The following is a 22,306-nucleotide window of genomic DNA, read 5'->3' as shown; positions in this document are numbered from 1 at the left end:
GTTGTTTGTTGGTTCATTTAGTTGTTTTTTTCCAAGGCAAAAAAGGCGCTTAGGTAGAGAATGCACATTTGCAGAGTATATGTGTCATGCTTTAATTCAGTCTTTCACACAATTAACATAATTCTTAGTATTGTTCTGTGTTATCAGACTGTTAACAGCCTTCTGAATGATTATTCTTTTTATTTGTAGCTTTTGAAACATTTTATGTAATTAGGTGATTTTAAAGAGACTTACAGGTATATTATATTTGCCTTACAGTATCTTTCAGAAAAAGGTATTGCGTGCATGCTATTACATACATACAAATCTATGTGTAGAAAACGAAATGCTTAAAAATTTTTTTTCTACATTAGCCAGTTATTAACTCTGTCAAATTAGTAGTCTTTCTGCTCTGATGTTATCTAAATATGTGTTCATTTTTTCATCAAACAACTATAATTAGGGAAAGCTGCAGAGTAATTCCTGAAAATCTGCCCTGAAGCAGATATCTCACTGCCAGTCTGAATAACTCTTTTAACTATATTTAAAACAGTGAGAGATCAATTACCTGAAACACCTTTAGACACAAATGGGTAAAGATCCACATTCAGATGTTTTAGAGCACATTTCAATTACTGCACCACAGACTTCTTAACCTTAAGTAATCCTTCCTGGCCTCCAGCTTCTGCTTCAGTAAATTGTGGACCTCTCACAGTTTCTGTATCTCCAGGCAATGTGAGGATTTTACCTTGCACTTTCAAATTATTTCAAATGGCTTAGACTAGTCAACTATTTAGATTTATACTGAATTCCAGTTCTAGTACTGATTTATGCAACAAATTTCTATTTACTTTAAAAATTTTTTATTTATTTTAAATAATAAATAAAAATAAATAAAATTATTTATTTTATTTTCCTTCTAAAATTGAGATTTAAAAAATTGCTTAACAGATCTTTTGGAGATGTCTCATTTCTGTGCAATTATTTGAGTTTGAACAATATCCATAGATCTACAATTAAAAGAAGAATCAGAAGGACAATCCAGAGAACCATAGACCTGTCAGTCTGACCTTGGTATCAGGAAAGTTTTTGAGCATATCATCTTGAGTGCCATAACGTGGCACAGACAGAACGAACAGCGGTTTATGAAGGACAGGTCCTGCTTAACCAACCTGATCTCCTTTTTTGGCAAGGTGGTAGTAGATGAGGGAAAGACTGTGGATATTGTTCATCCAGCCTTTGACACAATCTTCCGCAGCATTCTCCTGGAGAAACTCACTGCTCATGGCTTGGATGAGTATGCTCTTCTCCGGGAGAAAAACTTGTTTGATGTCTGGGCCCAAAGAGTGGTGGTGATTGGAACTAAAACCAGTTGGTGGCCAGTCATTAGTGTTTCCCAGGATTCTGTATTGGGGTGGTCCTGTTTAATAGCCTTATCAACAATCTGGAGGAGGGGATTGAGTGTACCCTCTGACGGTGTGCAGATGGCATCAAGTTGGGTGGAAGTGTTGATCTGCTGTGAGGTAGGAAAGATCTAATTAGAAAGACCTGGGCTTTGTCCGCATCTAGAGGGATTTGGACAGGCTGGATTAATGAGCTAAGGACAGCTGCATGAGGTACAAGGTGAAGTGCCATGTTCTGTCCTTGGTTCACAAAGCCCAATGTAACACTACAGCCTGGGGGCAGAGTGTCAGGAAAGCTGCCTGGCTGCAAAGGAGCTGGGGGTTCTGGTAGACAGCTGGCTGAGCATGACCCAACATGTACCCAGGTGGCCAAGAAGACCAGTGGCATCCTGGCCTGTGTCAGCAGTAGTGTGGCCAGCAGGAGCAGGGCAGGGATTGTCCCCCTGTACTGGGCACTGCTGAGGCCACACCTGGAGTGCTGTGTCCAGTTCTGGGCCCCTCACTGTGAGAGACACTGAGGGGCTGGAGCGAGTCCAGGGAAGGGCAGCGGAGCTGGGGAAGGGTCTGGAGCACGAGTCCTGTGAGGAGCAGCTCAGGGAGCTGGGGGTGTTCAGCCTGCAGAAGACTAAGAAGACTTACTCTCCAAGTATCTGAAAGGAAGTTGTAGCAAGATGGGGGTCAATCCTTTCTGCCATGTCTGAAGGGAAGGGACAAGAGGAAATGACCTGAAGTTGCAACAGGGAAGGTGTAGTTTAGATATTAAAAAAAAAAAAAATCACTTCAAGGGTGTTTAGGATTTAGAATAAGTTGCCCAGGAAGGTGGTAGAGTCTGGAAGTGTTCAAGAGGTGCCAGGATGTGGCACCAGGGGATGCTGTTTTTAGGGTGATTATTTAGGGGTTGGTGCTAGACAATGTAACAGTTTTACTAGGTGAACTTGAGAAACACTTGTGTGGTCATTTTGAATCGGTTACTTCTTTTCTTTTGTCACTTTATGAGTTCTGTGGATTTGCCAACCATATTTATCTCTGGATTCTTGTTTCAAAGATACCTACTGAAGAATTCTTTTATAAACTTGTATGAGCACTTTAGCTTTGAAACATTTTGGATTGCACCTATGTTGGTAAGAAACTATGTTTTCAATATAATTACTTTTAATCTATTTTTTTTTAAAATTAGGCAAATCAAAATACAGTTCCTGAATTTGGTTTACAATAATGTGGTAAAATAATGAGTGAGGTGGCATTTTTATTACTGTGCTATTTTTATGGTATTAGTGATTAGTATAATCACTTGAAATATAATAAGCTTTATAATTCTAGTTGCACCTACACTGAGCCAGGGAATGGATCAGATTACTTCCAGAGGTCACTTGCAACCTAAATAATTCTCTTATTAATCAAAGTGATTTCAACATTGGGAATATTTTATGTGTTCGTATATGTATTTCTCTGGTACTAGACATTCACTTCCAGTCCTACAGACATAGGAATGATCAGCTATGTTGGTGGCATTTAAAGTATAACAATGTTTATAGATAATTTTATAGAAATTTGAGCTTTCCATTTAAGCCTTGTACAATGCTAATTATAATTCCTGGAGGTATGTGATTATATGAGCAGAAGTTTGAAAAAGAAGGGCCAGAAAAAAGTATTTTTTACAAGTTTTAGGAAAATTTTACAATAAAACAATTATATTATACAAGAACTGTAATTCTTCCTTGTAAATATCTCACTGAGTTTATCACTAGTATTTGGACTTAATTGTGTCTGATCTTTTTCTTGCTCAAACAGTTAAGAAATGAGTACTTAAAAATCAAGAATATCTTTAAGATAATAAATTAATATTTTTATTCTAGAAAGATATTACAGTAATTCAAATTATTTAATATTCACAAACCCAAAGAATAATAAGGTCCATTTGTTTTAAAAAATATATTATAGCTTTAATAAACATGAGTAATAGTTATAGATATGGTTTGAATATTTAAATATTGTATTCAGCTTTTACTTGAAGTTCACTTTTGGACAGCTTCATCACATGAGGATCAAAGTTTTGTGTAGTGTTTTTGACCCTTCTAATGTTGCTCCAACATATCATTTTATTGTGAATAACTAAATGTCAGTTTGAAACATAATTAATTCACTTCACCTTCAAGAAATACCCTGCCTTCCTCTTGTGCTTGAATAAGACACAGAAAAAAAAATCCAATATTGAAAATATAGTCATAGCTGTCAACCATTAGGGCAGTGATCTACTACTGCTACTGCTACTACTACTACTACTACTACTGCTACTACTACTACTACTACTACTACTACTACTACTGATTATTATTTTCTTTATTGAGATTTGTACATGTTAGTGTCTAAAAACTTTCAAAATTATACAGATCAAGTTTTTACTTTTTTTCCCCCCACTTTTCTGTGGCATTAGAATTCAGAGAACCTGTAGTTTGTTTCACAAAATAGTAATTGAAATTCAAAAATCCTGAGGAAATCTTCATTGGAGTTGTAAGCTGAATCCTAGTGTCTCCACCTGAGACAGGAAACGGAGCAGTCTGTATATGCCTTGTAATTCATGGAAATCTACTGTCAGCTATTGACTGGTGGCATTTGAATCAGATTCAATGAAACAAACAGAAAAAAATAATGGGTATTACTGACACTCAGAATACTGATCTCTCTGACAAAAGTACAACTTTTTTGGTGCAGTGTATAAATGCTAATATCACAGTCCAAAGGTCCCCAATGAGCCATAATGGCAGAATCAATCTCCATGAGCCATTTTCTCAGACTTTCTACATATTCATATTTGCCCTTGGTTCATGTTTTTAGATTATCTTTGCAATCACATAATGAAAAATCTTTTTAATAAAAAGAGAGAAGTGGTACTCTGTACAGAAATAGAGACAAAAAAAGTTCTACAGCAAATGTTTTGATTCTAGCACCTTGATTGTAGTCTTTTATAATAATGATGGACAGTTCGTAGTAACAGAAACAAAATTGATATATGCTTGTGCTATGATTTTCTAGATAATACAGAATGTATTGGAAAATTAAGAAATATTTTATGCTTCCATTTCACACTTTCTTTTTTCTTTGATATATGTTTCTATGATGTATTTCCTTAGGAAAAAAATATTTAAGTTAAATAGAACACCTCGTATATTAGCATAAGAAAGACAAAATTGTTCTTATTGCAGCTGCCAGATTGTCTCCAGATTCAAATATATTTTCATATAAAGTAATATGCAAAACACCTAAAGAATTAATATGCCAATAAAGATTTTATTGAAATTATTAGAATATATCTTACTCTCAAAACCTATCCATAGCCTCTTTATGGAGGCACGCTATATCCAGATGTAATTCAAGTATTTTTTTTATTTAGCTAATAAAAATGTCTACCAAATAGACACTGATAGTGATAAAGAGAGAATAAAATAATTTGGAAATGACATTATAGATCTATATTTAGAATTAATAACATTAGGCTAGTCTCAAATGTATTTATTTTTTAGTATTGTTATCTAGATTTGTAATTCATAAAGAACCTTGTTTTTTTTTCTTTTAAAAAGTGATTAAAGGGCAGGAATATAAACAGAAGAAATCTTTTTTATGTCACATCTGCATTTTGAAATATTTCTTAAATAAATTATTACGTGTAAAAATTTCCTGTGATAGATAAGCAAATGTTGAACTTTCAATTGGCATCAGACATATTTTATTTCATTTCACTAAGTCTTACTGGCAGTTTATGTCTCTTAAGAACAGGGAAATGAAAGCTGCACAATAAGGCCATTTTATTAGCAGGTATTCAGTTCTTTCTTTAGTCACAAACTAACTCTTGGTTAAAGCAAATATTAGTGGAAACCAAACAGAAAGATCAAGAGTTATGGAACTAAACAAAAAAAACAAAACTTAATATTTACAATTTTCTCTATTTCTTCTCTTTGGTTGTTTTACTAGTTTATTTTTAATAAGTGTGTAAACAGTTATTTTCTCCTACCAGTAAGATACACATTCTTATAATTTCTTTATTCTTTGTTTATTTGGTTTTTAGGGAGATACAAAGGCTACATATTTATCAGAACTTTGTTGTGCTTGATAGAAATCAGTCACCAGTTCTGTTCTTTCAGAGACAAATTTGAATTATTTTCAGTTTTAAGACTGACCATCTTTGAAAATAATTGCATTGGTCTGCCTCCAGTTTTATTTTGTATTTTAAGAACAGATAGAGATTAATTTGTGCACAAACTCCTGTCTTTGCCATAGATTTCATATTAGTGTCTTCGCTTTCACCTTTCTTATGCAGTATATTGTACACTGTCATTAAGGCAGCTTGTAGAAGTTTTGCAGAGCAGAAAATCTGAAATGTAAAAAAAAAACAACTAACCAACCAACCAAAAAACCCTCAAAACTGCTTTGTGCTCAGTTTCCTGGTCACTTGTGGCTGTTGAAGAAAAATTAAAAATCTCCTTATGTGCCTTATTTCAGTTTACATGATACTTCTGCATTTCCTGAAATCTATCACTTTTGAACACATCTACTAGCCAAGCTATTCAAGTACTTAAGATAACAAAAGTCCTTCCAAAATAAATTTTACAGATGTATCATTTTAGTCCAAAAGCATTGTATTGTTGACATTACATCCATTCTATTTTGCCATATTCAGAAACACAAGCTGAGTACTTTCATGATTTACACTTTTCCTTCATTTATATTTCTGAAAACTAAATAAAATCAACTATAAATATTTTTTAAAGGAAATAGTTTTTATTTAGTTGATATTTTTCTTGAAGATTCAGGTCAAACTGACACAGCTTTGCAGTTGAAGTCTTATAAATGTTGATTAAAGAGAAAAAATGTCTTCCCATCTGCTGCAGACAGATGTATGCTCTTTTAAGGTGTCTTTTTCAGAGAGGTGACTGATGATTTGTGTTCAGCTAGTGCTCTATTATGACATCCAGATCCTCTTCTAGAGAGATGTTATCTGACTAGCTGTCACTCATTCTGTAACTGAGCAGTACATTGCACCTTTCAAAATGTAATGTCCTATTTAATGACACATTTCTTTTTATTTTTTTTTTTTTTTCCTTGTAAGGCAATCTTTCCAATTTTTCAAGATCATTTTGCTTTCTAAACCTCTCTATGGTGTATTCACATTCCTTCCCAGTGTAGAAACTTGAATATTAACACACAGTTTAAAAAATGTTGAAATATTTAAAATCTGTAGTTAAAAACACCAATTCCAGATAGAATTTATAACACTCATTAAGCTTTTTTTTTGGCTTTTTTTTTTCCTGAAGAATCAGCGGTTAAGTAATCAGTTATTAGATATCTAACTCATCAAGAAGTTGGACCACTTCAGATGTGATATCTATTGTGACTGAAACCATAAGGGTACACTGTCTCCAACTTGTTTTGTGTTTTAGACATGAAACACAAAGTGAAAGTAATAACATTTTAATAATTTATACTTTTTAGCTAGGATCTTAACCAAACTGCATTTCTCATCTAGCTGTGTTTTCTAATACAGCTTACAGTATTTGCATTGCCAGTTTATATATGGTAATGTCAATAATTTTGTTTCATGAGCAGTGTAGAGGTGGGTGATGCAGGGCAGAGAAAACTAAAGAAAAGTGAAGAATTTATAAAAGAGATTAGCCAAAAGAAGTCTTCTACAAATGTTAATTTTTTATAACAGTTGTTTGGCACAGGACACAAGTATATGTTAAATGACTAAAGCCTTTACAAGTTAAATAACTAAACTAATTATTTAAAATATTAATTATTAAAAGGAATAAAGAGAAAGCAGTGATAAACATTTCAATAAGCGACAATAAAAACAAATAAAAATTAAATACAAAGATTACGTAAAACTTGACTTTGGATTTTGGTTTTAATATAGTGAATTTTATGTTGGTTTATATTTACAACATCTGGGAAAAACAGGAGCAGAAATATATTAGGATAAATCAGCTATTCCAATAGATGGCATTAGATAATATTTGATCAGGAATTTTATTATCTGCTTATCACAAATGCCAAATTTGCCAAATGGTATAGATTTATAATACAGGAAGGTGTGATAGTTCTTATTATAAAGTGTTCAGTCACATCTTAAACAGAAATATAAGTTTATACTTTCCCTTCACTTATTTCTTTCAACTTTTCATGCATTTTGATATCCAAATAATAGGTTACACAGACAGATCAGGGACCATGACTATGGAATGAGTTTATACGTCTGTGTGTATGTATGCAAATAAAAGAAAAAATTAAATAGTACATACTGATAATAGGAAAATTTATATATTCAGATAGTATGTTTTTAAATGGAAAAATCAGGTACTGAAAGTTAATTTCAGCTTCCAAGTGTTTACAGTATGCCATAGCTAGCCAAAATGATTATGATTAAAAGTCCTCTTATTTTCAAAATGCAATAAATCATGTTGTGATAATTATGCTTATGGAATTCATTTAAAACATTTAAGCTATATAATCATGAAGAACAAGAACATATTGACATCTCATTTGGACTGAGCTTTTTAAAAGGTACACCTAGCTGTGTCTTAACTAACACACAGGAAAGAGGAAAAACAGTTTTGTGACTAAATGGCAGATTTTGGAGATAAAGGCCAGTTTACAGCTTCTCACATCAGATTAAAAAATTAACTCTGTACTATGTTTCAAATATGTAGGTAGTAAGGAGGTTTTACTACAAAGATGGTACCATGATGTTGACTGTAAACTTGTTCTGCTACAGAAATACAAGCAGTCATCACCATTAATCACAGTACCCGGGAAATTCAAGTAAAGGTTAAGCAATATACATTAAAGAAATACAATAAAATTTCATTTTCTAAGGTTGTATCTACTGTTATTTTAAGGATTCCTGACCACAAAATGGTAACTCAATAAAAAGAAATCAAAATTTTGTTCATGGACAAAGAGGAAGCACACAGTATGTTTAAGTAAAGTCAAGAATGAATTGTTAGTATAAAAGAGACCTTAACAGATAAATTCAATAAAAAATATTGGTATACATCTAATTATTGGCGAAAAAGAATAGTTCATATGGAAGTCTCAATATTATATATAGTATATTTTATGTGTATTAGGTACCAGGTTTTTTTTCTCTGTTACCTAGAACCAGTTTTGTCTGCTATATTTCTTGACCTGTGGAGAGTCGTTTATAGCTGTGTGGTGTATAAATAAATAAAAAAAAATATCTCATTCTAATGGAATAACAACTTGCGATAGCCATCTGTATGCAATTATGGTTGTACTTTGCAAAGACAAACAAAATTAAACTAGCCATATAGACCTGGTCATTAAGAGAAACCACCATCATAGAAATGAAGTAAAACAAGGCTGCAACTCCCCACAAGAAAAGTTCAGACAGGGAAAACCTGACAAACACCAGTCCTGAGGTCTTCAAAGTTCAGTGCAAATGCTGAGGCTTGATACTAGGAAGGGGCAATACTGCATTACAGCACTATCTTGTTACAAGATAGTGGGGAACCAGGGAAGAGCAGTGAAGTCCTTGTAGTGGAGAATTACTGACAGAGACTGACTGGGCATTCTAGTGGTGCTTGGGTGTATTGAGATTTATTAATACTGAGCTGTATTTAAACTTACTATGCATATAAGAAAACATTCACTGTATAAATAAATGACTGGTTTAATGATTTGCTTGTCTCAGAGTATATATTAAATGGGTGTAAGATTTTGTATGTTACAGCTAAAGGATGACAGCAAGTATTTATTTCTCAGAAAAGAATCTATGTAAAATATTTTGGAAGGATCACTACATTGTAAAAAATTAACAACCTCCCAAAACTAGTGCAGCTGTTAAACATATTTGTCTTTCTGTATCCATTATTTGACCATGTGTTAGTGTATATTGACCATGTGGAATTTTTTATTTGTACACGTAGGGAAAACTATTGTATTTGGTGATACTAATTAGCTATATTATGAAGTCCAAAATTGGTATCTGCTAAGTGTATCTGAGAATCTATTCCATGCAATATTATACTTTCAGTGTTCACATCTCAAGTGAGCACTGAGAGAGTTTGCCCAAGGAACAGAGATCTCAGTGGGAATGAGCAGGTGTGTGTTTTTCAAGGCTTTAACATTCATACGTGAGACCCAATTACACATCTACGGTGGGTCTGATTCATGCCTGCTTTACATTTTTTCATCTACAGTTACGTGCTTTAACAGGCCTGTAATCATCTATGCCTTAAGTGACTGTCACACATTTAACCATGTTTCTATTTCAGCTCATCTGAGTGTCAATCTCTTCCAAGATGTAGACGATCTGTATTTTGCATCAACAGGTGATGCATCCTGAGCAGAGTAGGAAACTGTCATTCCTCTTGTTGCACTCCATATCAAATATCAGTCATAAAAAATCTGAGATGTTGAAATATTTGGAAGAAGGTGGGTGGGAAACCCAATACTGTAATCAAATTTCCTGTTATCATCTCATTAAATTCTGAACCAAAAATGTGCAGTTTTCCCACAGAATCAATCTCACTCAGATGGATATTCTTTCTAGTTTTGTTACAGGCCAACATGATTGTTTGAATTGTCTAAATTTTTTCAGCAACTGGAGAGAAGAAGATAAAAAATTAAACATTAAAATTTTGCATAATGTCACACACCATGGCACAAAACTTGGGTGCTATTTGATTACTTGACTTGGAATTCCTCAAATGACTGTGACTGATTTTTTATTTGTTTGGATTTTTATGTATGTTGGGGTACCTCTGAGTTCATAATTTTGTGTTTAATTTAATTTTGTAAAGTTTTGTGATTTCATGTGACTGAAGTAATATTAAAATTCTTTGTACTATGAATATAAAACATTTTGTGACAGGGAAATAAATAGGTGAAAGACTATTTTCAATTGAGAGCATATGAATGGAGCATCAGAAGATCTAAACACCTTTAGTCTTGTTCACGATGCTTCATAGAACATTTCAACTATTTTTTGTAGAAAGGTTTATCTCTCCTCTCCTCTCCTCTCCTCTCCTCTCCTCTCCTCTCCTCTCCTCTCCTCTCCTCTCCTCTCCTCTCCTCTCCTCTCCTCTCCTCTCCTCTCCTCTCCTCTCCTCTCCTCTCCTCTCCTCTCCTCTCCTCTCCTCTCCTCTCCTCTCCTCTCCTCTCCTCTCCTCTCCTCTCCTCTCCTCTCCTCTCCTCTCCTCTCCTCTCCTCTCCTCTCCTCTCCTCTCCTCTCCTCTCCTCTCCTCTCCTCTCCTCTCCTCTCCTCTCCTCTCCTCTCCTCTCCTCTCCTCTCCTCTCCCCTCCCCTCCCCTCCCCTCCCCTCCCCTCCCCTCCCCTCCCCTCCCCTCCCCTCCCCTCCCCTCCCCTCCCCTCCCCTCCCCTCCCCTCCCCTCCCCTCCCCTCCCCTCCCCTCCCCTCCCCTCCCCTCCCCTCCCCTCCCCTCCCCTCCCCTCCCCTCCCCTCCCCTCCCCTCCTCTCCTCTCCTCTCCTCTCCTCTCCTCTCCTCTCCTCTCCTCTCCTCTCCTCTCCTCTCCTCTCCTCTCCTCTCCTCTCCTCTCCTCTCCTCTCCTCTCCTCTCCTCTCCTCTCCTCTCCTCTCCTCTCCTCTCCTCTCCTCTCCTCTCCTCTCCTCTCCTCTCCTCTCCTCTCCTCTCCTCTCCTCTCCTCTCCTCTCCTCTCCTCTCCTCTCCTCTCCTCTCCTCTCCTCTCCTCTCCCATTTCCTTCTTTCTTCCCTTCCACCTTTATTATTCTGCCTTTATCTATTCTATACTATCCTATTCTACCCTGTCCTACTCCTAGCCTAGCCTAGCCTATGCCTTGTAATGAAGTTCAGATTACATATATTGCTCTAAGTTCTTGTCTTAAGACAAAAAAGGCCACCAATATGTTATTAAGCATAGAGGATGTCAAAGAACATTTATTCCACTTTAAATTTTATCTTGCTAAAATTACATTTTTCATTTTCATTTCAGGTATTAAAGACTTAATACCATTTCTTGGTCAAATATTAAAATGTGGTTTTAGCCTTCAGGGATATTTTGTGATTTTGTTCTAAAGTGCTAGGATACAGGTTTATTATTATTATTATTATTAGTTGTAGTAGTAGTAGTAGTAATTAAGTTCTTTGATACAATGCTGTTATTGTTACTCAAGATAGGTAAGTTTTTTTGAGGAATAAACCTGAACATGATTGATCTAAATGCTTCCCCCAGCCTCCAAAACTGCATTACAAAGTCTCATTATTCATTTCTTTGTCATAAAATTATATAATGCCAGTGTCAGAATTTATGCTATTTATAAAAAAATGCATTCAGTGCTAATACATTGTTATAGAAACAAAAGGAGAAATTGCAGGAACATCAGAACACTGGGTTTTTAATTAGCTGAAAAAGGAGAACGGAAATATATAACTGCACCCAAAAGGTTTTTTGTTTTGCAGGTGTCATTGACATGCACATCAAATTTGAACTGTTCTTATACCTTAAAAGCTACTTCATTTGGTCACTGGCCCAGCTTGTCTGAAGTATGGTTTACATTGTATTTAATTTTGTAGACAATATATCTTCATGTTTCTATATCAATAAGAATTTCATCAAGAAAGTAACTGAGCCTACATCTTTAGCAGCAAACTAATATTTAAAACTGATTCAAAAGGCTTTGAGGCTTTGAAATCCATCTTTAAGGATACTCTTTTTTTCCCCTACAATTTTATTGATAGCACTGTTTACTATTGAGTATTTCTTTTTTTTCTGGAGTAAATTATTTATATGTTTTACACTGATTTAAAGTAAGTCATATAATACTACAGACAGAAAATTGCACGTGTCCTTAACTACTGTTCTCTTTACATTTTAATGATATTTTTTTACGTAATCTCCTCATTGAATATGCATTACAGATGATGTCTTAGCAAACTGACAGAAGCTGTTCTGTTTACCCATTTATAATTTGAATTAGGTCCAAATAATGTCTTCCACTCAGATGTATTCTTATGGGGCACTATGACCTGCATATTCGAGCAGATTGCTATATCGTTTTGATACTAAAGACCAGAGATCATCTTCACTGATTCTGGTATATTTTTTATCAGGGCAAGAACAATGCAGGTCAAGAACAGCTCTTCTCAAGTGCTTACAAATGCAAAGGCATAAAATCCAGATAGACTATAAAGGAATTATGCCTGTAATCATTATAGTCAATCATATTTACCACTTCCTCTTAATACATATAAACCTCATGGCACAGGATGAAAATAAATATATTCATTATCACTGAGATGCAAGGGACATTTTAGCATTAGTACAGGATTTGAGAAAGCACATTGAGGTGTGGGAGATTAGATTTTAGAGCCAAGGCAGGTAGGCTTTTACTGCCAAAAAATCAAATATGTAATTAGGTTTTGTGTTGTGCTTTTTATTTTTGGAAATTTAAACCATGAGAAGCATTGCTGAACAAGGTTCAAAATGTGTGTGCTGTCATCACAATCACTATTTTTATGGCTTTTGGAAGAAAAAGTTTTGCTTTCTCACCATGATCACTAAGACAAGATCAATATTTACTATAGATGAATGCAAATATCTTCATAAGTAATTTTAATAGAATTAATTTTAATATTTCAATGCTCCAATATAGTTATGAGTTGAGCTTGTCTGGCTGCCACGTGCTCACCAAGCTTCTTTCTTGCTCCTCCTCCTCATCAGGACAGGGGGAAAAAATAAGATGAAAAACCTTATGGGCCAAGGCAAGGATGGGGAGATTGCTCACCGATTAGGCAAAATAGATTCAACTTTGGGAAGACTATTTTTAATTAAAAATAGAGTAGGATGGTGAGAAACAACAATACAAACTTTTTCTCAAGTCTTTCTCAAGACTTTCTCAAGTCACAAATTCTTGTGCCTTCTTCCTGGCTGAATGGTGAAAGGGTGTGGGGAATATGGGCTGCAGTCAATTCATTAAAAACTCCTGTGCCACTCCTTCACACACTTCCCACAGGCTGCAGTTTATGGCTCCTTTCCTTTTTATTATTTCATGTAAAAATGTAATTGTAAATTACAAAGCTTGTTGTAACATGCTAAGGTTCATATTACTTCCTAGAAGGAAGTTTGTAGGTTGAGGAAGTTTGCAGGCTGACTTGAATTTTAGTTAATTAAAATAATAAGAATAGTACAGGGAATTAGTCAGAAAACAATTGTTTTTTATTTCAAAAGTACACTTGGGCCAACAAGGCATGTAGTTGTATATTTACAATAGAGTAGGAAGAAAATACAACTTTCAAAGTCAGTTTAAGTTAATTTGGTAATAAGAATGCAAAAATTTAATATTCATAAATTCTTGTTATTCATAATGTAAACACAGGGAAAAGTTATTTGCATCTTTTTATTCAGAATGAAATTAACCTCAATGTATTTAAACTCTATAGTATATAACATCATGTAAAAACTGTCCAGGTTTATGTAAAACCTTGGTGTTCTGACAATTCAATGTCCATGTAATATTACTGAGATTTTATTGCATAGTTCCCTCATTCTCATCATGTATATAAATATTTTGTACATATAAATGTATATATATATATATATATATAAGCAGTGTCTATGTTTTAGCATTATAATTAAGAGTTTTTCTATACAAAGCATGTGTTTTCTTATTATATCAAACACTTCAGTACACCAAAGGTAGAATTTGTTTGTCCATCCTCAGGTATCTATTGCTGTATGAGATGCTCAGGTATTCAAGATGTTACAAGCAAGGCTAATGTATATGACACAGGAAAATCCATATCCCTCTGGAGACGCACTTAGATAAGATGCAAAGATATCTTCTCTGACAGAAAATATCTGAATTTAGTGCAAAGAAAGGAACACTATATGCTGATAAACTGCTTAGTTTTCTTCCTAAAATTCATTTCCATAAATACAATCTTCCATTAGAACAGTAAAATACCTGCTTTATCAGAGTTTCTGACTTGGCTCAGTATAGCTCAGACCTTTCCAGTCTCTATTTTAAATAGCATTAAGCAGCACTTGTATACATTTCTAGTGAATTAATTTAGCTGTCACATTATATTTTTCTGAGGCATTTCGTTCTATAAATATTTTGGCATCTCTTTGTACCTCTGGAGACTTTCCAGTATTTACTTCAATTGCCTTTTTACACCATACAGTGTGATAGCACACTTCTAAATGAAATAGTTTGTGCTCTTGGAACTATCGTGCCATATTAACAAGAAAACAAGCTCAAGTACTCCTCAAAGAAAACAGGTGTTTATGGACTTCGCTGCTGCTGTTGAAGGATGGTTAGTACTGCAGGAAATTATCTTTAAAATAAGTTTAATAGTGTTAGAATGCATGAAATAAAGGATTTGCTCAACACGTTCAACCAAAAATAATATTAGACTTAGAACTACTTAGTTTGTATGGATTTCACATATTTATTTTGTTGTTTAAGGTCATGAATTCAAATCTGCTTTGTTATTTTGTTACTTTTATCTCCTGGATATTCTACTGACCCACATGTCATTACAGCAGTATTTGAATTCCCTTGGTGAATATTGCACAATGATATTTGGGTTGGGACACATAGAATTCATTAGAATTTTTTTAAAGTTTTCTGAAATTTGAATATTTTCCATATTTTGTTTGTGTTTTACATGAAGTCTAAGTAAGAAGAATTAAAATTTCAGAAAACTCTCGAGGAATTATGCTTTTAAATAAGTAATATTCAAGAACTTGAAATTATTTGCTTCAAGGACTACACAATAATAGGGCTTTAATAACTAAATAGAGATTTAATACTTCAGATTCCCACATAGGGCTCTGTCTAGAGAATAGTTTGTGTATAAATAGATATGCACCCTTGATACTTACACACTTCTTCATTTAAGCCTTTACTTCATGTGCTCTATCAAGTTTCATATGCACTTTGAATTAATTAATTAATAAAATTAACCTATTCTTTAAAGACTTCAGGAAGAAAAACAACAGTCAAAACAGGGTAAACTAAATATCTTTCTCCTGCTTAAATATATGAGGCAAAAAAATTCTATGAGCTCATTTAATAAGTGATATTTTCAGCCTTTATTTAAGTCAGAGTTTTTATATGGTAATTCATGTGTTCTTAGTTTGCATGTAATTTATTTTTAACAAATGCTAGCTGGACCCTTTAATTTTCAAATTTAAAGAACAGTATTTTCAGACCTATTTTGAAAAATGAATCTAAAAGTATTTCTTTAAAATGTTTTGAAAAATATTTCCACTGATACAATTAGCACAGTCGGAATTATTTTTCATGAATGGCAAGTAAATAGATGCATGCTTTTTTCGACTTCTTTTCCATTGTTCAGTTAAAAAAATGGCATAATGTTTCTTTAAAGCTTGTATTTCCACATTTGTTTCCTACTGACAGTTGGAGCAGCAGCAGGAGCAAAAATGAAAGCCATATATTTGGCATTTTCCTTTGGCAGAAAATGAGAAATAGATCATCCTACTATATCTAAAGTTGTCTAAAATTGTCCAAAAGTGATAAATTCCAAATTTTTGGTGTGGACATATGAATAATTATCTCCTCTTGTGATTCTGCTTTTTATTGTTTTAATTTTATCTTTCAAACCTAAATCAAACTGATTGATAATTCATTACAAAGATGGCTCACATCAATGTGAAACATTCATTGGACTTAAAACTTCAATTTTAATGCTGGATGCTATTCTGTGTACTTAGAAATGGCAACATGTTTGTATACATATCAAAAAAACTGAAAAGAAAAGAAGGAAAATGTTTCAATGATTAAGATTGCAAAGTGAAATTTGACATGATGTTTAGGCACCGTAGCTGAAGATTAAAATCTAGCTTGGCAACAAGCTGCTTCTCTGACTGAGTAACAGATTGTGGCAGCTCTGTTAACTCTGAAATCATCATTATGGGATTTTTTTTTATGTCTCCCTCTACAGAAGAAACAAAACTGAGCTTAAAAATGTGCTCATTTCCTTACTGTGGATGTATTTAAATTCCTTAAGTAGATGATTAGTTATAGCTCTATTTCACATAATCAACAACTACCACTAAAAATGGCACTTCACAGTAACAAGAATTTTATTATTCTCATTTTTGCAATTGATTCCCTATTTTTTATAGGTTTAGCTTCCAGCCACTGTATGTCGATCATTTTATCTTTATATCAGAAAGTTCTTCCTTACTGGAGTAGTCTAAGACTAGTGTCAAATCACTTCATAACTTTTACTACACAAACAAAATGGACTGATTTTTCTTCAAATTGTTCTTATTGTTTTCTTCCAAAGATCTCAGATTATTTGGTCTTAATTAACTTGCTGAGGAAGGGCTATGCTGGATATGGCAAATACATTCAGTGTTATTTGTGTTATCAATGGAAATCCAAAGAAAGAAAAGCTGTGGGGAGAAAGACAATCTGTGTTTACTTACCTAAGAAATGTTCCAGGCATGGGGCAGTCACCTGATAACAGTCATTATAAATCAAACTGTTGGATCTTTGGTATTATTATTCTTTTTTAGTGATTTTTTTTTCCCTGCCTTTATTAAAACAGCAACAGCATTTTTAGCTTTACATTATTACAATTATATGTTATATATTGCTGTTTTTTCCTCCTTATCTTGGTTTAATTTCTACCAGGTGTGGCTATTAGGCTAATTTTCAAGTCATTAGTGAAAGGTAAAAGGAAAATAAATTTCTAGGAATGAGGAATATAAATTATAATATCAATATTGAAAAATAAGAAACTGGAGTTGTCAGATAATAGTAGTAGCAAAAGCCTACAAGATTTCTTTAAAATAATGAAGAGAATAATCTCAGTGTTTTCAATAAGTTTGTAGTTATTGAACAGAAAACTAGAGGTATTCAAATTTTACAGGACAGGCCCTTGTTTTGGCATCAATTTTATTTTGTCTGTTTGGAACCTATTTCAACCTGGTAGTTACAAGTTATTCATTTTGCATCTTATTAATTTCAGCTGTACTTATGCCAAATTATGAATAATATGGCTGGGATAAATGCTTTGCCTTTTTTAACAGTTTTGAGAGAAAATAAATAACTTGATTTACAAAGGAATATGAAAAAAAAAAAACATTATGCCATCTTTCACAATTAATCACACAAAAATATTGTGCATTAGAGTTACCTAGTGCATTAGAGTTACCCAGTTTTATTACTATTTGAATTCAATTTTTTATGTTACTTCTTCCTCTGGATTTTGGCCATAATTACATTGCCTCCTAAAACTTCAAGAGATATCACTGTAGGAGGGGTGGGCTAGGGAAAGGGCAGAGTTTTGAGAATTTTAGGGAATACTGGATTCTTCTATGTGTTCTCTAATACTGGCAACATCTTTTGACATTCTTTGTATATTATGTTGTTCTTTAAGTGAATTAGGTGCTCCAAACCTTGGTTTAAAGCTCTACTCTTAGAATCTGTCTCCATTCTTCTAAAAATTTTAAAAGAATATTTAGGAATCTGACCGAATATAGCAGTATTTCCATGTTTGTGTCTATAGAAATGCTTTCTTTTGCTTTCAAATCCCTTTAAGCATGAGGTATCCATAAAAGAAATTACATAATACAATAAAATTGAATATTTATATTACTTTCAATGTTTACATAACAGCAGGGATAAGATGCAAACTAGGAAAATACTATTATATTTGAAGGAAAATACTGTTACATTAAATACTGTTACATTTGTAACAGTACCATGAAATGGAATAACCTATGGCAGTTGCAAACAACTTTCATAAAAAGACTTTATAACAAACACATTTTCTTTTTACTATTTTAAATTTCTAATCATGGATGCTCAGGATTGTTTTATTTTCTGATTTTAATGCATGGTACTGTAGTTTTACTCAGGCAACAAATTGTCTCACTGTATTTTCTCATCTTTAAGAGATGTTCCTTTAAGCCGTTCTTGGGGGTTTTTTTGTTTGTTTTAGGCTGGTTTATTTGTTTCTTTTTGTGATTTTGTTGTTTCATTGTTTTGCATTTGTTTTTTATAGTTTTTTTGGGATTTTTTTGTTTGCTTTTGATGGTTTGGTTGTTTTGGACGATTTGTTTAGTTTTGTTTTGTTGTTTGTTTTTCTGTTGGATTTTTCTTTTTTTATTTGTTCTTCTTTGTTTTGGATTGGTTTCATTTTTTTTGTGGGGGGATAAGATACACTTCTACTAGTACATCTATGCTATTTTGAAGCTGTTGGCTTGATATGCTTGTAAATATAACAGATACGGGGATTTTTCATTTCTTCTTGCATCTTGCGCTGTTCTTACTTTTTACTTTCTATTTACTTAATGCATACACTTTTAACATATATATATAATAGTATAGTAAATAACATATATATAACATATATAAGTAATAGTAAAATAGGTCCTCTAGGTAGCGAAAAGAGCATGCACACCTAGATGTTTTGGAGATGTAGCATTGTCATGTGCCCTATTGCTTCCTCCAGGCAAAATGTCCGTGTAGGCATTTCCTTCTACTCTGGTGCTGCCTTTATCCATTGCTTGCAACAGCAATTATGGCAGCAGAAATATGAAGTGTGGGAGTACCTAAGATAAAGGAAAATGTTTCAAATGAAAAAATAATTGTGACAAATTCACTGGCAGAACTTTCATATAGGTCCCTGCTTAGGTGTCTCATAACTTTAAGCTTTTTCTTATTTTCTATTTTCACAGTCTATTTATCTAATATGAAGTAATCATTCTGAATTGCTTATAAGGGAATTTTGTCTCATACCTTTCAGAAAGCAAATAAGATCATTCTTCTGTAAGAAGAATGTAACTGATCATCCAGAAATAAATATAATATGTTTGGAAGCAATTTTCATGTTTCTAGCTTTTCTAAATGAAAATTAATTCATTTCTTCTCTTAATCTGTTCATATTAAGCATATGTAAATTGTGATGGTTGAAATACTGGAATTTTTTAATTGCAAAGCAAAATTGAATCTGGATAATCATCTTAGAGCTGTTTTTTGCCTCCCTTGGTATATAAATCAATATTGTTTAACTACATATGTCGTATATTGTGGTATATTTTTATATTATTCAAACCTCATAAGTTTCTCCTGTGCAGTACTCATATCTAAATCAGTATAAAACTGTTTTTCACTCTTCAATCTATCATGTGACAAATCTTAAAAATTCTTTTGACAGTACAAAGCCTTATCTACAGACAAATTTTAACCAAATAGAAATGGGTAAATATTAGTTTCCCATAGTCATCAAAATTCCCATATATTCATTAGAAACAATAATTCTAAATGGCAGCTTGCTCCACCTTAAGACAGGAAGTATGACTTGCGTCAGTTTCACTGAAGTGCTTGATAAAATTTTGGAGAAGGTTATTCTGGTAATTATTGAAAAACACCTAAAGAGCAACACAGTCAGTGGTCACAGCAAACAGTTCCTCATGAGGGGAAAGTCCTGCTTGACATACTTAATTTCCTTTTACAATAGGATAACCCACCTAGTTGATGAAGTGGTCTTTTTGGATTTCAGTAAAGTTTTTAACAGTGTGTCTCACAGGATCCTTCTGGACAAAATGTCCACCCCACAGTTGGATAAACACATCATGTGATGTCTGAGCAACTGGCTCATGTGTCAAGCACAAAGGGTGACAGTGACTGGGGTGGCACCAGACTGGGGACCTGTCATTAGTGGGGTTCCACAGGCCTCTATTCTCAGCCCAGTTCTCTCCCACATCTTCAGAAATGACTGGGATGAAGGACTGAAAGGAATACTGAGTAGGTTTGCAGGTGATACAAAACTAGGAGGAGCTGTTGACTGCCTTGAAGGCAGGGAAGCCCTTCATAAAGAGCTCAGTAAATTAGAGTATTGGACAAAAATCACCCATAGGAAGTTCAACTTGTCATAGGAAGGCCAAGTGTTGAATTCTACACCTGGAATGGTGCACTCCTGATTGTGTGTATAGACGAGAAACTGGAATCAGACCTGTGGAAATGGATCTGGGGAACCTGGTCAGTGGCAAGCTGAATATGAGCCAGCAGTGCCCTGGCAGCCAGCAGGTCCAGCCCTCTCCTGAGGGGTATCAGGCCCAGCATGGCCAGCCAGGCAAGGGAGGGGATTGTCCTGCTCTGCTCTGCACTGGGGCAGCCTCACCTGCAGTGCTGGGGGCAGTTTTGGGCACTGCATAAAAAAAGGAACATTAAACTCCAAGACAGTGTCCAAAGGAGGACAACAAAGATGGTGAAGGACCTTGAGGGGAAGCTGTATGAGGAGTGGCTGAGGACACTTGGTCTGTTCAGCCTGGAGGAGACTGAGGGGAGACCTCACTGCAGTTACAGCTTCTTGTGAGGGGAGGAGGAGGGGACGGCACTGAGCTCTTCTCTGTGGTGACAGTGACAGGACCTGAGGGAATGGCCTGAAGTTGTGCCAGGGGAGGTTTAGGTTGGATATCAGGAGAAGGTTCCTCACCCAGAGGATGGTTGGGCACTGGAACAGGCTCCCCAGGGAAATGGTCACAGCACCAAGCCTCGGGCACATGATGTGACTTTTGGGGCTGTCTTCTGCAGAGCCAGGAACTGAACTCAATGATCCTTGTGGGCTCTTTCCAACTCAGGAAATGTTATGACAGAAAAGTGCCATTTTCTGTCCACTGACTGTGAAAAAGAGCAATGATTAGACTGGGTGCTTACTGCTTATGTGTTAAAATTTAGTTTTTATGAGTCAGAGTGAAGGAATTTATGTTAGTCCTCTTAACTCTTAAGGTCTTTCCAAAAGATTTTATGTGTTAGCAGAGAATAACAATTATCATGGAAACAAAGATAACAAGATTTTGTTTAATACTGTGTAATATATCTTCACAATGTATCTCCAACAAAGGAATGTTTCTTGTCACATTTCCTATATGCTTAGCCAGAAGCATAAAACTTTCATTTATGGCTTATATCCAATTACTTTTTTTTTCTAACTTATTTTTATTATTAAAGAGGTGAACAGTCATATTTGTTTTTAAATTGTTGTGTGATAGAATTCGTAAGTCTAACGAAATGTATTAGTTGGAGTTGAACCAAATGTATTATTTAAATAATACATTACCTTATATTTTCATGGAATATTCTATCAGGTTTCCTCCTCCATATGAAATAATAATTGCATTAAAAGTCTTGCAGTTATTTTTCTTGCCAGGAACAGCTCTCTTTTTGAGCATATTTTTTTGCTTAATTTTGGCATTATTAGTCTTGATTTAATAAAGAAATTTTTCACATTAACCACTGATATAATCTAGGAATACTAGAAGGTACATCAAGAGAAGATGGAAATGTATATTGTTTTATATGCAGAATATTGCTTGAAATTCTTATGATTGTTGAAACAATGGACAACCAAGGCATGAGACCTAGCTGGCAGGGCTTTAAGAAAGGCAGATCCAACCTGAGCCCCTTTTGGGTGACCTCCCTAGTGGATGAGAGAAAGGTGGTGGATTTTGTCTGCCTGTAGGCTTTTCTTTGGATTACAAACAAATGCAACATAGCACAATGTGTACATAGTGGACATAGTACAATTATGTACAATGTACAATTATGTACATAGTATAATTTAGTGGTGTAAATTCCTCTCTACAGTTCATTCAGAAATATGCTTTTCCAATTCCAACACAGAAATTAAGTGTCGTGGCTTTCTTTTTTAATACTGAGAAAGTTTAAACAATTGTCTTAGCATGGGTGATACTTTCTTACAAGGCTAAAATAGATCACGATAAATTTCTTGATGATCACGTAGCAATAAACTTAAGTGAATGGAGAATGTAGTTTTTCATGTGTTTCTTCCAAAAAGGCAGCATAATAAGGCTTATGCTGAAAGCTTAAATCTGACCCAAATGTTGTTCCTATCCACAAAACAGAAGAAAAATTAACTGCATTAC

General features: G+C 34.2%; 1 protein-coding gene across 4 annotated transcripts in view; it reads left to right on the top strand.

The window, feature by feature from the left end:
* Nucleotides 1–22,306, top strand: part of CSMD1 (CUB and Sushi multiple domains 1) — a 1,072,055-nt gene that overhangs the window by 770,078 nt on the left and 279,671 nt on the right. The window lies entirely within an intron of this gene.

This window comes from Cyanistes caeruleus, chromosome 2 (genome assembly GCF_971803275.1).
Source record: "Cyanistes caeruleus chromosome 2, bCyaCae1.hap1.1, whole genome shotgun sequence".
Taxonomy (NCBI): Eukaryota; Metazoa; Chordata; class Aves; order Passeriformes; family Paridae; genus Cyanistes; species Cyanistes caeruleus.
Note: the sequence above shows the minus strand (reverse complement) of the source record. Positions and strands in the feature narration are given on the sequence as shown.